Below are 14,879 nucleotides of genomic sequence, written 5' to 3'. Positions count from 1 at the left end.
TGACCGAGAGCTCATAGACAGGATGAGCTTTGACCGAGAGCTCGTAGATAGGATGGGCTTTGACCGAGAGACCTCGGACAGGGTGGGCTTTGACCGAGAGCCCCCAGACAGGATGGGCTTTGAACGAGATCCTCTGGACAGGATGAGCTTTGACCAAGAGCCCCCGGACAGAATGGGCTTTGACCGAGAGCCCCTGGACAGGATGAGCTTTGACTAAGAGCCCCCGGACAGAATGGGCTTTGACCGAGAGCCTCTGGACAGGATGAGCTTTGACCGAGAGCCCCTGGACAGGATGAGCTTTGACCGAGTGCCCCTGGACAGGATGAGCTTTGACCGAAAGCCCCTGGACAGGATGAGCTTTGACCGAAAGACCCTGGACAGGATGAGCTTTGACCGAGAGCCCCCGGACAGGATGGGCTTTGACCGAGAGCCCCCGGACAGGCTGGGCTTTGACCGAGAGCCCCTGGACAGGGTGGGCTTTGACCGAGAGCTCGTGGACAGGATGGGCTTTGACCGAGAGCTCATGGACAGGATGGGCTTTGAACGAGAGCCCCCGGACAGTTCAGGCTTTGACCGAGAGCCCCCGGACAGGATGGGCTTTGACCGAGAGCTCGTGGACAGGATGGGCTTTGACCGAGAGCCCCCGGACAGGATGGGCATTGACCGACAGCATGTGGACAGGATGGGCTTTGACCGAGAGCCCCTGTACAGGATGGGCTTTGACCGAGAGCCCCCGGACATGGCGGGCTTTGACCGAGAGCCCCTGGACAGGATGGGCTTTGACCGAGAGCCCCTGGACAGGATGGCTTTGACCGAGAGCTCGTGGACAGGATGAGCTTTGACCGAGAGCTCGTGGACAGGATGGGCTTTGACCGAGAGCCCCCGGACAGGATTGGCTTTGACCGAGAGCTCGTGGACAGGATGGGCTTTGACTGAGAGCCCCCGGACAGGATGGGCTTTGACCGAGAGCCCCCGGACAGGGTGGGCTTTGACCGAGAGCCCCTGGACAGGATGGGTTTTGACCGAGAGCCCCTGGACAGGATGGCTTTGACCGAGAGCTCGTGGACAGGATGGGCTTTGACCGAGAGCTCGTGGACAGGATGGGCTTTGACCGAGAGCCCCTGGACAGTTCAGGCTTTGACCGAGAGCCCCCGGACAGGATGGGCTTTGACCGAGAGTCCCTGGACAGGATGGGCTTTGACCGAGAGTCCCCAGAGAGGATGGGCTTTGACCGAGAGCCCCTGGACAGGATGGCTTTTAACCGAGAGCCCCTGGAAAGGATGGGGTTCGACCGGGAGCCCTCGTACAGTTTAGGCTTTGACCGAGAGATCGTGGACAGGATAGGCTTTGACCGAGAGTCCCTGGACAGGATGTGCTTTGACCGAGAGCCCCCGGACAGGATGGGCTTTGACCGAGAGCCCCTGGACAGGATGGGCTTTGACCGAGAGCCCCCGGACAGGATGGGCTTTGACTGAGAGCCCCCAGACAGGATGGGCTTTGACCGAAAGCCCCTGGACAGGATGTGCTTTTACTGAGAATCCCTGGACAGGATGGGCTTTGACCGAGAGCCCTTGGACAGGATGGGCTTTGACCGAGAGCCCCTGGACAGGATGGGCTTTGTTCGAGAGCTCGTGGACAGGATGGCTTTGACCGAGAGAACATGGACAGGATGGGCTTTGACTGAGAGCCCCCAGACAGAATGGGCTTTGACCGAGAGCTCGTGGACAGGATGGGCTTTGACCGAGAGCTCGTGGACAGGATGGGCTTTTACCGAGAGCCCCCGGACAGGCTGGGCTTTGACCGAGAGCCCCCGGACAGGATGGGCTTTAACCAAGAGCTCGTGGACAGGATGGGCTTTGACCGAGAGCCCCCGGACAGGATGGGCTTTGACCGAGATCCCCTGGACAGGATGAGCTTTGACCGAGAGCCCCTGGACAGGATGGGCTTTGTCCGAGAGCCCCTGGACAGGATGGGCTTTGACCGAGAGCCCCTGGACAGGCTGGGCTTTGAACGAGAGCCCCCGGACAGTTTAGGCTTTCACCGAGAGCCCCCGGACAGGTTGGGCTTTGACCGAGAGCTCGTGGACCGGATGGGCTTTGACCGAGAGCCCCCGGACAGGATGGGCTTTGACCGGGAGCCCCTGGACAGGATGGGCTTTGACCGAGAGCTCGTGGAAAGGATGGGGTTTGACCAAAAGCCCCTGGAGAGGATGGGCTTTGACCGAGAGCCCCTGGACAGGATGGGCTTTGACCGAGAGCCCCTGGACAGGATGGGCTTTGACCGAGAGCCCCTGGACAGAATGGCCTTTGACCGAGAGCCCCTGGACAGGATGAGCTTTGACCGAGAGCCCCCGGACAGGATGGGCTTTGACCGAGATCCCCTGGACAGGATGAGCTTTGACCAAGAGGCCCCGGACAGAATGGGCTTTGACCGAGAGCCCCTGGACAGGATGAGCTTTCACCGAGAGCCCCCGGACAGGTTGGGCTTTGACCGAGAGCTCGTGGACAGGATGGGCTTTGACCGAGAGCCCCCGGACAGAATGGGCTTTGACCGAGAGCTCGTGGACAGGATGGGCTTTGACCGAGAGCCCCCGGACAGGATGGGCTTTGACCGAGAGCCCCTGGACAGGACGGCTTTGACCGAGAGCTCGTGGACAGGATGGGCTTTGACCGAGAGCTCGTGGACAGGACGGCTTTGACCGAGAGCTCGTGGACAGGATGGGCTTTGACCGAGAGCTCGTGGACAGGATGGGCTTTGTCCGAGAGCCTCTGGACAGGATGGCTTTGACCGAGAGCCCCCGGACAGGATGGGCTTTGAACAAGAGCCCCTGGACAGGATGGGCTTTGACCGAGCGCCCCCGGACAGGATGGGCTTTGACCGAGAGCCCCTGGACAGGATGGGCTTTGACCGAGAGCCCCCGGACAGGATGGGCTTTGACCGAGAGCCCCTGGACAGGATGGGCTTTGACCGAGAGACCTAGACAGGGTGGGCTTTGACCGGGAGCCCCTGGAAAGGATGGCTTTTGACCGAGAGTCCCTGGAAAGGATGGGGTTCGACCGGGAGCCCTCGGACAGTTTAGGCTTCGATCGAGAGGTCGTGGACAGGATAGGCTTTGACCGAGAGCCCCTGGACAGGATGTGCTTTGACCGAGAGCTCGTGGACAGGATAGACTTGGACCGAGAGCCCCCGGACAGGATGGGCTTTGACCGAGAGCCCCCGGACATGATGTGCTTTGACCGAGAGCTCTTGGACAGGATGGGCTTTGACCGAGAGCCCCTGGACAGGATGGGCTTTGACCGAGAGCCCCCAGACAGGATGGGCTTTGACCGAGAGACCTCGGACAGGATGGGCTTTGAACGAGCGCCCCTGGACAGGATGGCCTTTGACCGAGAGCACCTAGACAGGATGGCCTTTGACCGAGAGCCCCTGTACAGGATGGGCTTTGACCGAGAGCCCCTGGACAGGATCGCCTTTGACCGAGAGCCCCTGTACAGGATGGGCTTTGACCGAGAGCCCTCGGACAGGATGGGCTTTGACCGAGAGCCCCCGGACAGGATGGCCTTTGACCGAGAGCCCCTGTACAGGATGGGCTTTGACCGAGAGCTCGTGGGCAGGATGGCCTTTGACCGAGAGCCCCTGGAAAGGATGGGCTTTGACCGAGAGTCCCCGGACAGTTTAGGCTTTGACCAAAAGATCATGGACAGGATGGGCTTTGACCGAGAGACTTCGGACAGGATGTGCTTTGACCGAGAGCCCCCAGACAGGGTGGGCATTGACCGGGAGCCCCTGGACAGGATGGGCTTTGACCGAGAGCCCCTGGAAAGGATGGGATTTGACCGAGAGCCCCCGGACAGTTTAGGCTTTGACCAAGAGCTCCTGGACAGGATGGGCTTTGAACCAGAGCCCCCGGACAGAGTGGCCTTTGACCGAGAGCACCTGGACAGGGTGGGCTTTAACTGAGAGACCCCGGATATGATGGCTGTGACCGAGAGTCCCCAGACAGGATGGGCTTTGACCGAGAGCTCGTGGACAGGATGGGATTTGACCGAGAGTCCCCAGACAGGGTGGGCTTTGACCGAGAGCTCATGGACAGGATGGGCTTTGACCGAGAGCCCCTGGACAGGATGGCTTTTGACCGACAGCCCCTGGAAAGGATGGGCTTTGACCGAGAGCCCCCGGAGAGTTTAGGCTTTGACCAAGAGCTCGTGGACAGGATAGGTTTTGACCGAGTGCTCGTGGACAGGATGGGCTTTGACCGAGAGCTCGTGGACAGGATAGGCTTTGAAGTAGAACCCCCGGACAGTTTAGGCTTTGACCGAGAGCTCGTGAACAGGATGGGCTTTGACCGAGAGCCTCGGACAGGATGGGCTTTGAACGAGAGCCCCTGGAAAGGATGACCTTTGACCGAGTGCCCCCGGACAGTTTAAGCTTTGACCGAGAGCTCGTGGACAGGATGGGCTTTGACCGAGAGCCCCTGGACAGGATGTGCTTTGACCGAGAGCTCGTGGACAGGATGGCTTTGACCGTGAGCTCATGGACAGGATGAGCTTTGACCGAGAGCTCGTGGACAGGATGGCTTTGACCGTGAGCTCATGGACAGGTTGAGCTTTGACCGAGAGCTCGTAGATAGGATGGGCTTTGACCGAGAGACCTCGGACAGGGTGGGCTTTGACCGAGAGCCCCCAGACAGGATGAGCTTTGACCGAGAGCCCCTGGACAGGATGAGCTTTGACCGAGTGCCCCTGGACAGGATGAGCTTTGACCGAAAGCCCCTGGACAGGATGAGCTTTGACCGAAAGACCCTGGACAGGATGAGCTTTGACCGAGAGCCCCCGGACAGGATGGGCTTTGAACGAGAGCCCCTGGAAAGGATGACCTTTGACCGAGTGCCCCCGGACAGTTTAGGCTTTGACCGAGAGCTCGTGGACAGGATGGGCTTTGACCGAGAGCCCCTGGATAGGATGTGCTTTGACCGAGAGCTCGTGGACAGGATGGCTTTGACCGAGAGCTCATAGACAGGATGAGCTTTGACCGAGAGCTCGTAGATAGGATGGGCTTTGACCGAGAGACCTCGGACAGGGTGGGCTTTGACCGAGAGCCCCCAGACAGGATGGGCTTTGAACGAGATCCTCTGGACAGGATGAGCTTTGACCAAGAGCCCCCGGACAGAATGGGCTTTGACCGAGAGCCCCTGGACAGGATGAGCTTTGACTAAGAGCCCCCGGACAGAATGGGCTTTGACCGAGAGCCTCTGGACAGGATGAGCTTTGACCGAGAGCCCCTGGACAGGATGAGCTTTGACCGAGTGCCCCTGGACAGGATGAGCTTTGACCGAAAGCCCCTGGACAGGATGAGCTTTGACCGAAAGACCCTGGACAGGATGAGCTTTGACCGAGAGCCCCCGGACAGGATGGGCTTTGACCGAGAGCCCCCGGACAGGCTGGGCTTTGACCGAGAGCCCCTGGACAGGGTGGGCTTTGACCGAGAGCTCGTGGACAGGATGGGCTTTGACCGAGAGCTCATGGACAGGATGGGCTTTGAACGAGAGCCCCCGGACAGTTCAGGCTTTGACCGAGAGCCCCCGGACAGGATGGGCTTTGACCGAGAGCTCGTGGACAGGATGGGCTTTGACCGAGAGCCCCCGGACAGGATGGGCATTGACCGACAGCATGTGGACAGGATGGGCTTTGACCGAGAGCCCCTGTACAGGATGGGCTTTGACCGAGAGCCCCCGGACATGGCGGGCTTTGACCGAGAGCCCCTGGACAGGATGGGCTTTGACCGAGAGCCCCTGGACAGGATGGCTTTGACCGAGAGCTCGTGGACAGGATGAGCTTTGACCGAGAGCTCGTGGACAGGATGGGCTTTGACCGAGAGCCCCCGGACAGGATTGGCTTTGTTCGAGAGCTCGTGGACAGGATGGGCTTTGACTGAGAGCCCCCGGACAGGATGGGCTTTGACCGAGAGCCCCTGGACAGGGTGGGCTTTGACCGAGAGCCCCTGGACAGGATGGGTTTTGACCGAGAGCCCCTGGACAGGATGGCTTTGACCGAGAGCTCGTGGACAGGATGGGCTTTGACCGAGAGCTCGTGGACAGGATGGGCTTTGACCGAGAGCCCCTGGACAGGATGGGCTTTGACCGAGAGCCCCTGGACAGGATGGCTTTGACCGAGAGCCCCTGGACAGGATGGGCTTTGACCGAGAGTCCCCAGAGAGGATGGGCTTTGACCGAGAGCCCCTGGACAGGATGGCTTTTAACCGAGAGCCCCTGGAAAGGATGGGGTTCGACCGGGAGCCCTCGGACAGTTTAGGCTTTGACCGAGAGATCGTGGACAGGATAGGCTTTGACCGAGAGTCCCTGGACAGGATGTGCTTTGACCGAGAGCCCCTGGACAGGATGGGCTTTGACCGAGAGCCCCTGGACAGGATGGGCTTTGACCGAGAGCCCCCGGACAGGATGGGCTTTGACTGAGAGCCCCCAGACAGGATGGGCTTTGACCGAAAGCCCCTGGACAGGATGTGCTTTTACTGAGAATCCCTGGACAGGATGGGCTTTGACCGAGAGCCCTTGGACAGGATGGGCTTTGACCGAGAGCCCCTGGACAGGATGGGCTTTGTTCGAGAGCTCGTGGACAGGATGGCTTTGACCGAGAGAACATGGACAGGATGGGCTTTGACTGAGAGCCCCCAGACAGAATGGGCTTTGACCGAGAGCTCGTGGACAGGATGGGCTTTGACCGAGAGCTCGTGGACAGGATGGGCTTTTACCGAGAGCCCCTGGACAGGCTGGGCTTTGACCGAGAGCCCCCGGACAGGATGGGCTTTAAACAAGAGCTCGTGGACAGGATGGGCTTTGACCGAGAGCCCCCGGACAGGATGGGCTTTGACCGAGATCCCCTGGACAGGATGAGCTTTGACCGAGAACCCCTGGACAGGATGAGCTTTGACCGAGAGCCCCTGGACAGGAAGAGCTTTGACCGAGAGCCCCCGGACAGGATGGGGTTTGATCGAGAGCCCCCGGACAGGCTGGGCTTTGACCGAGAGCCTCTGGACAGGGTGGGCTTTGACCGAGAGCTCGTGGACAGGATGGGCTTTGACCGAGAGCCCCCGGACAGGATGGGCTTTGACCGAGAGCTCGTGGACAGGATGGGCTTTGACCGAGAGCCCCCGGACAGGCTGGGCTTTGACCGAGAGCCCCTGGACAGGGTGTGCTTTGCCCGAGAGCTAATGGACAGGATGGGCTTTGACCGAGAGCCCCCGGACAGTTTAGGCTTCGACCGAGAGCCCCCGGACAGGTTGGGCTTTGACCGAGAGCTCGTGGACAGGACGGCTTTGACCGAGAGCTCGTGGACAGGATGGGCTTTGACCGAGAGCTCGTGGACAGGATGGGCTTTGACCGAGAGCCCCTGGACAGGATGGGCTTTGTCCGAGAGCCCCTGGACAGGATGGCTTTGACCGAGCGCCCCCGGACAGGATGGGCTTTGACCGAGAGCCCCCGGACAGGATGGGCTTTGACCGAGAGCCCCTGGACAGGATGGGCTTTGACCGAGAGCCCCCGGACAGGATGGGCTTTGACCGAGAGCCCCTGGACAGGATGGGCTTTGACCGAGAGCCCCCGGACAGGATGGGCTTTGACCGAGAGCCCCTGGACAGGATGGGCTTTGACCGAGAGACCTAGACAGGGTGGGCTTTGACCGGGAGCCCCTGGACAGGATGGCTTTTGACCGAGAGTCCCTGGAAAGGATGGGGTTCGACCGGGAGCCCTCGGACAGTTTAGGCTTCGATCGAGAGGTCGTGGACAGGATAGGCTTTGACCGAGAGCCCCTGGACAGGATGTGCTTTGACCGAGAGCTCGTGGACAGGATAGACTTTGACCGAGAGACCCCGGACAGGATGGGCTTTGACCGAGAGCCGCCGGACAGGATTTGCTTTGACCGAGAGCTCTTGGACAGGATGGGCTTTGACCGAGAGCCCCTGGACAGGATGGGCTTTGACCGAGAGCCCCCAGACAGGATGGGCTTTGACCGAGAGACCTCGGACAGGGTGGGCTTTGACCGAGAGCCCCTGGACAGGATGGGCTTTGAACGAGCGCCCCTGGACAGGATGGCCTTTGACCGAGAGCACCTAGACAGGATGGCCTTTGACCGAGAGCCCCTGTACAGGATGGGCTTTGACCGAGAGCCCCTGGACAGGATCGCCTTTGACCGAGAGCCCCTGTACAGGATGGGCTTTGACCGAGAGCCCTCGGACAGGATGGGCTTTGACCGAGAGCCCCCGGACAGGATGGCCTTTGACCGAGAGCCCCTGTACAGGATGGGCTTTGACCGAGAGCTCGTGGACAGGATGGCCTTTGACCGAGAGCCCCTGTACAGGATGGGCTTTGACCGAGAGACCTCGGACAGGGTGGGCTTTGACCGAGAGCCCCTGGAAAGAATGGGCTTTGACCGAGAGCCCCTGGACAGGATGGCCTTTGACCGAGAGCCCCTGGAAAGGATGGGCTTTGACCGAGAGGCCCTGGACAGTTTAGGCTTTGACCAAAAGATCATGGACAGGATGGGCTTTGACCGAGAGACTTCGGACAGGATGTGCTTTGACCGAGAGCCCCCAGACAGGGTGGGCATTGACCGGGAGCCCCTGGACAGGATGGGCTTTGACCGAGAGCCCCTGGAAAGGATGGGATTTGACCGAGAGCCCCCGGACAGTTTAGGCTTTGACCAAGAGCTCCTGGACAGGATGGGCTTTGAACCAGAGCCCCCGGACAGAGTGGCCTTTGACCGAGAGCACCTGGACAGGGTGGGCTTTAACTGAGAGCCCCCGGATATGATGGCTGTGACCGAGAGTCCCCAGACAGGATGGGCTTTGACCGAGAGCTCGTGGACAGGATGGGATTTGACCGAGAGTCCCCAGACAGGATGGGCTTTGACCGAGAGCTCATGGACAGGATGGGCTTTGACCGAGAGCCCCTGGACAGGATGGCTTTTGACCGACAGCCCCTGGAAAGGATGGGCTTTGACCGAGAGCCCCCGGAGAGTTTAGGCTTTGACCGAGAGCTCGTGGACAGGATAGGTTTTGACCGAGTGCTCGTGGACAGGATGGGCTTTGACCGAGAGCTCGTGGACAGGATAGGCTTTGACCGAGAGCCACTGGACTGGATGGCCTTTGACCGAGAGCCCCTGGAAAGGATGAGCTTTGAACTAGAACCCCCGGACAGTTTAGGCTTTGACCGAGAGCTCGTGGACAGGATGGGCTTTGACCGAGAGCCTCGGACAGGATGGGCTTTGAACGAGAGCCCCTGGAAAGGAATGACCTTTGACCGAGTGCCCCCGGACAGTTTAGGCTTTGACCGAGAGCTCGTGGACAGGATGGGCTTTGACCGAGAGCCCCTGGACAGGATGTGCTTTGACCGAGAGCTCGTGGACAGGATGGCTTTGACCGAGAGCTCATGGACAGGATGAGCTTTGACCGAGAGCTCGTAGATAGGATGGGCTTTGACCGAGAGACCTCGGACAGGGTGGGCATTGACCGAGAGCCCCTGGACAGGATGGGCTTTGACCAAGAGCCCCCGGACAGAATGGGCTTTGACCGAGAGCCCCTGGACAGGATGAGCTTTGACCAAGAGCCCCCGGACAGAATGGGCTTTGACCGACAGCCTCTGGACAGGATGAGCTTTGACCGAGAGCCCCTGGACAGGATGAGCTTTGACCGAGTGCCCCTGGACAGGATGAGCTTTGACCGAAAGCCCCTGGACAGGTTGAGCTTTGACCGAAAGACCCTGGACAGGATGGGCTTTGACCGAGAGCCCCCGGACAGGATGGGCTTTGACCGAGAGCCCCCGGACAGGCTGGGCTTTGACCGAGAGCCCCTGGACAGGGTGGGCTTTGACCGAGAGCTCGTGGACAGGATGGGCTTTGACCGAGAGCTCATGGACAGGATGGGCTTTGACCGAGAGCCCCCGGACAGTTCAGGCTTTGACCGAGAGGCCCCGGACAGGATGGGCTTTGACCGAGAGCTCGTGGACAGGATGGGCTTTGACGGAGTGCCCCTGGACAGGATGAGCTTTGACCGAGAGCCCCTGGACAGAATGGGCTTTGACCGAGAGACCCCGGAGAGGCTGGGCTATGACCGAGAGCCCCTGGACAGGGTGGGCTTTGACTGAGAGCTCGTGGTCAGGATGGGCTTTGACCGAGAGCTCATGGACAGGATGGGCTTTGACCGAGAGCCCCCGGACAGGATGGGCTTTGACCGGGAGCCCCTGGACAGGATGGGCTTTGACCGAGAGCTCGTGGAAAGGATGGGGTTTGACCAAAAGCCCCTGGACAGGATGGGCTTTGACCGAGAGCCCCTGGAGAGGATGGGCTTTGACCAAGAGCCCCTGGACAGGATGGGCTTTGACCGAGAGCCCCTGGACAGGATGGGCTTTGACCGAGAGCCACTGGACAGGATGAGCTTTGATCGAGAGCCCCTGGACAGAATGGCCTTTGACCGAGAGCCCCTGGACAGGATGAGCTTTGACCGAGAGCCCCCGGACAGGATGGGCTTTGACCGAGATCCCCTGGACAGGATGAGCTTTGACCAAGAGGCCCCGGACAGAATGGGCTTTGACCGAGAGCCCCTGGACAGGATGAGCTTTCACCGAGAGCCCCCGGACAGGTTGGGCTTTGACCGAGAGCTCGTGGACAGGATGGGCTTTGACCGAGAGCCCCCGGACAGAATGGGCTTTGACCGAGAGCTCGTGGACAGGATGGGCTTTGACCGAGAGCCCCCGGACAGGATGGGCTTTGACCGAGAGCCCCTGGACAGGACGGCTTTGAACGAGAGCTCGTGGACAGGATGGGCTTTGACCGAGAGCTCGTGGACAGGATGGGCTTTGTCCGAGAGCCCCTGGACAGGATGGCTTTGACAGAGAGCCGCCGGACAGGATGGGCTTTGACCGAGAGCCCCCGGACAGGATGGGCTTTGACCAAGAGCCCCTGGACAGGATGGGCTTTGACCGAGAGCCCCCGGACAGGATGGGCTTTGACCGAGAGCCCCTGGACAGGATGGGCTTTGACCGAGAGCCCCCGGACAGGATGGGCTTTGACCGAGAGCCCCTGGACAGGATGGGCTTTGACCGAGAGACCTAGACAGGGTGGGCTTTGACCGGGAGCCCTGGACAGGATGGCTTTTGACCGAGAGTCCCTGGAAAGGATGGGGTTCGACCGGGAGCCCTCGGACAGTTTAGGCTTCGATCGAGAGGTCGTGGACAGGATAGGCTTTGACCGAGAGCCCCTGGACAGGATGTGCTTTGACCGAGAGCTCGTGGACAGGATAGACTTTGACCGAGAGACCCCGGACAGGATGGGCTTTGACCGAGAGCCGCCGGACAGGATTTGCTTTGACCGAGAGCTCTTGGACAGGATGGGCTTTGACCGAGAGCCCCTGGACAGGATGGGCTTTGACCGAGAGCCCCCAGACAGGATGGGCTTTGACCGAGAGACCTCGGACAGGGTGGGCTTTGACCGAGAGCCCCTGGACAGGATGGGCTTTGAACGAGCGCCCCTGGACAGGATGGCCTTTGACCGAGAGCACCTAGACAGGATGGCCTTTGACCGAGAGCCCCTGTACAGGATGGGCTTTGACCGAGAGCCCCTGGACAGGATCGCCTTTGACCGAGAGCCCCTGTACAGGATGGGCTTTGACCGAGAGCCCTCGGACAGGATGGGCTTTGACCGAGAGCCCCCGGACAGGATGGCCTTTGACCGAGAGCCCCTGTACAGGATGGGCTTTGACCGAGAGCTCGTGGACAGGATGGCCTTTGACCGAGAGCCCCTGTACAGGATGGGCTTTGACCGAGAGACCTCGGACAGGGTGGGCTTTGACCGAGAGCCCCTGGAAAGAATGGGCTTTGACCGAGAGCCCCTGGACAGGATGGCCTTTGACCGAGAGCCCCTGGAAAGGATGGGCTTTGACCGAGAGGCCCTGGACAGTTTTGGCTTTGACCAAAAGATCATGGACAGGATGGGCTTTGACCGAGAGACTTCGGACAGGATGTGCTTTGACCGAGAGCCCCCAGACAGGGTGGGCATTGACCGGGAGCCCCTGGACAGGATGGGCTTTGACCGAGAGCCCCTGGAAAGGATGGGATTTGACCGAGAGCCCCTGGACAGTTTAGGCTTTGACCAAGAGCTCCTGGACAGGATGGGCTTTGAACCAGAGCCCCCGGACAGAGTGGCCTTTGACCGAGAGCACCTGGACAGGGTGGGCTTTAACTGAGAGCCCCCGGATATGATGGCTGTGACCGAGAGTCCCCAGACAGGATGGGCTTTGACCGAGAGCTCGTGGACAGGATGGGATTTGACCGAGAGTCCCCAGACAGGATGGGCTTTGACCGAGAGCTCATGGACAGGATGGGCTTTGACCGAGAGCCCCTGGACAGGATGGCTTTTGACCGACAGCCCCTGGAAAGGATGGGCTTTGACCGAGAGCCCCCGGAGAGTTTAGGCTTTGACCAAGAGCTCGTGGACAGGATAGGTTTTGACCGAGTGCTCGTGGACAGGATGGGCTTTGACCGAGAGCTCGTGGACAGGATAGGCTTTGACCGAGAGCCACTGGACTGGATGGCCTTTGACCGAGAGCCCCTGGAAAGGATGAGCTTTGAACTAGAACCCCCGGACAGTTTAGGCTTTGACCGAGAGCTCGTGGACAGGATGGGCTTTGACCGAGAGCCTCGGACAGGATGGGCTTTGAACGAGAGCCCCTGGAAAGGAATGACCTTTGACCGAGTGCCCCCGGACAGTTTAGGCTTTGACCGAGAGCTCGTGGACAGGATGGGCTTTGACCGAGAGCCCCTGGACAGGATGTGCTTTGACCGAGAGCTCGTGGACAGGATGGCTTTGACCGAGAGCTCATGGACAGGATGAGCTTTGACCGAGAGCTCGTAGATAGGATGGGCTTTGACCGAGAGACCTCGGACAGGGTGGGCATTGACCGAGAGCCCCTGGACAGGATGGGCTTTGACCAAGAGCCCCCGGACAGAATGGGCTTTGACCGAGAGCCCCTGGACAGGATGAGCTTTGACCAAGAGCCCCCGGACAGAATGGGCTTTGACCGACAGCCTCTGGACAGGATGAGCTTTGACCGAGAGCCCCTGGACAGGATGAGCTTTGACCGAGTGCCCCTGGACAGGATGAGCTTTGACCGAAAGCCCCTGGACAGGTTGAGCTTTGACCGAAAGACCCTGGACAGGATGGGCTTTGACCGAGAGCCCCCGGACAGGATGGGCTTTGACCGAGAGCCCCCGGACAGGCTGGGCTTTGACCGAGAGCCCCTGGACAGGGTGGGCTTTGACCGAGAGCTCGTGGACAGGATGGGCTTTGACCGAGAGCTCATGGACAGGATGGGCTTTGACCGAGAGCCCCCGGACAGTTCAGGCTTTGACCGAGAGGCCCCGGACAGGATGGGCTTTGACCGAGAGCTCGTGGACAGGATGGGCTTTGACGGAGTGCCCCTGGACAGGATGAGCTTTGACCGAGAGCCCCTGGACAGAATGGGCTTTGACCGAGAGACCCCGGAGAGGCTGGGCTATGACCGAGAGCCCCTGGACAGGGTGGGCTTTGACTGAGAGCTCGTGGTCAGGATGGGCTTTGACCGAGAGCTCATGGACAGGATGGGCTTTGACCGAGAGCCCCCGGACAGGATGGGCTTTGACCGGGAGCCCCTGGACAGGATGGGCTTTGACCGACAGCTCGTGGAAAGGATGGGGTTTGACCAAAAGCCCCTGGACAGGATGGGCTTTGACCGAGAGCCCCTGGAGAGGATGGGCTTTGACCAAGAGCCCCTGGACAGGATGGGCTTTGACCGAGAGCCCCTGGACAGGATGGGCTTTGACCGAGAGCCACTGGACAGGATGAGCTTTGATCGAGAGCCCCTGGACAGAATGGCCTTTGACCGAGAGCCCCTGGACAGGATGAGCTTTGACTGAGAGCCCCCGGACAGGATGGGCTTTGACCGAGATCCCCTGGACAGGATGAGCTTTGACCAAGAGGCCCCGGACAGAATGGGCTTTGACCGAGAGCCCCTGGACAGGATGAGCTTTCACCGAGAGCCCCCGGACAGGTTGGGCTTTGACCGAGAGCTCGTGGACAGGATGGGCTTTGACCGAGAGCCCCCGGACAGAATGGGCTTTGACCGAGAGCTCGTGGACAGGATGGGCTTTGACCGAGAGCCCCCGGACAGGATGGGCTTTGACCGAGAGCCCCTGGACAGGACGGCTTTGAACGAGAGCTCGTGGACAAGATGGGCTTTGACCGAGAGCTCGTGGACAGGATGGGCTTTGTCCGAGAGCCCCTGGACAGGATGGCTTTGACAGAGAGCCGCCGGACAGGATGGGCTTTGACCGAGAGCCCCCGGACAGGATGGGCTTTGACCAAGAGCCCCTGGACAGGATGGGCTTTGACCGAGAGCCCCCGGACAGGATGGGCTTTGACCGAGAGCCCCTGGACAGGATGGGCTTTGACCGAGAGCCCCCGGACAGGATGGGCTTTGACCGAGAGCCCCTGGACAGGATGGGCTTTGACCGAGAGACCTAGACAGGGTGGGCTTTGACCGGGAGCCCCTGGACAGGATGGCTTTTGACCGAGAGTCCCTGGAAAGGATGGGGTTCGACCGGGAGCCCTCGGACAGTTTAGGCTTCGATCGAGAGGTCGTGGACAGGATAGGCTTTGACCGAGAGCCCCTGGACAGGATGTGCTTTGACCGAGAGCTCGTGGACAGGATAGACTTTGACCGAGAGCCCCCGGACAGGATGGGCTTTGACCGAGAGCCCCCGGACATGATGTGCTTTGACCGAGAGCTCTTGGACAGGATGGGCTTTGACTGAGAGCCCCTGGACAGGATGGGCT

Source organism: Somniosus microcephalus, chromosome 8 (genome assembly GCF_052327205.1).
Source record: "Somniosus microcephalus isolate GS21.2 chromosome 8, FLI_Smic_1.0, whole genome shotgun sequence".
NCBI classification, from domain to species: domain Eukaryota; kingdom Metazoa; phylum Chordata; class Chondrichthyes; order Squaliformes; family Somniosidae; genus Somniosus; species Somniosus microcephalus.
The sequence above is the reverse complement of the archived record's forward strand: the minus strand, read 5'-3'. Positions refer to the sequence as shown.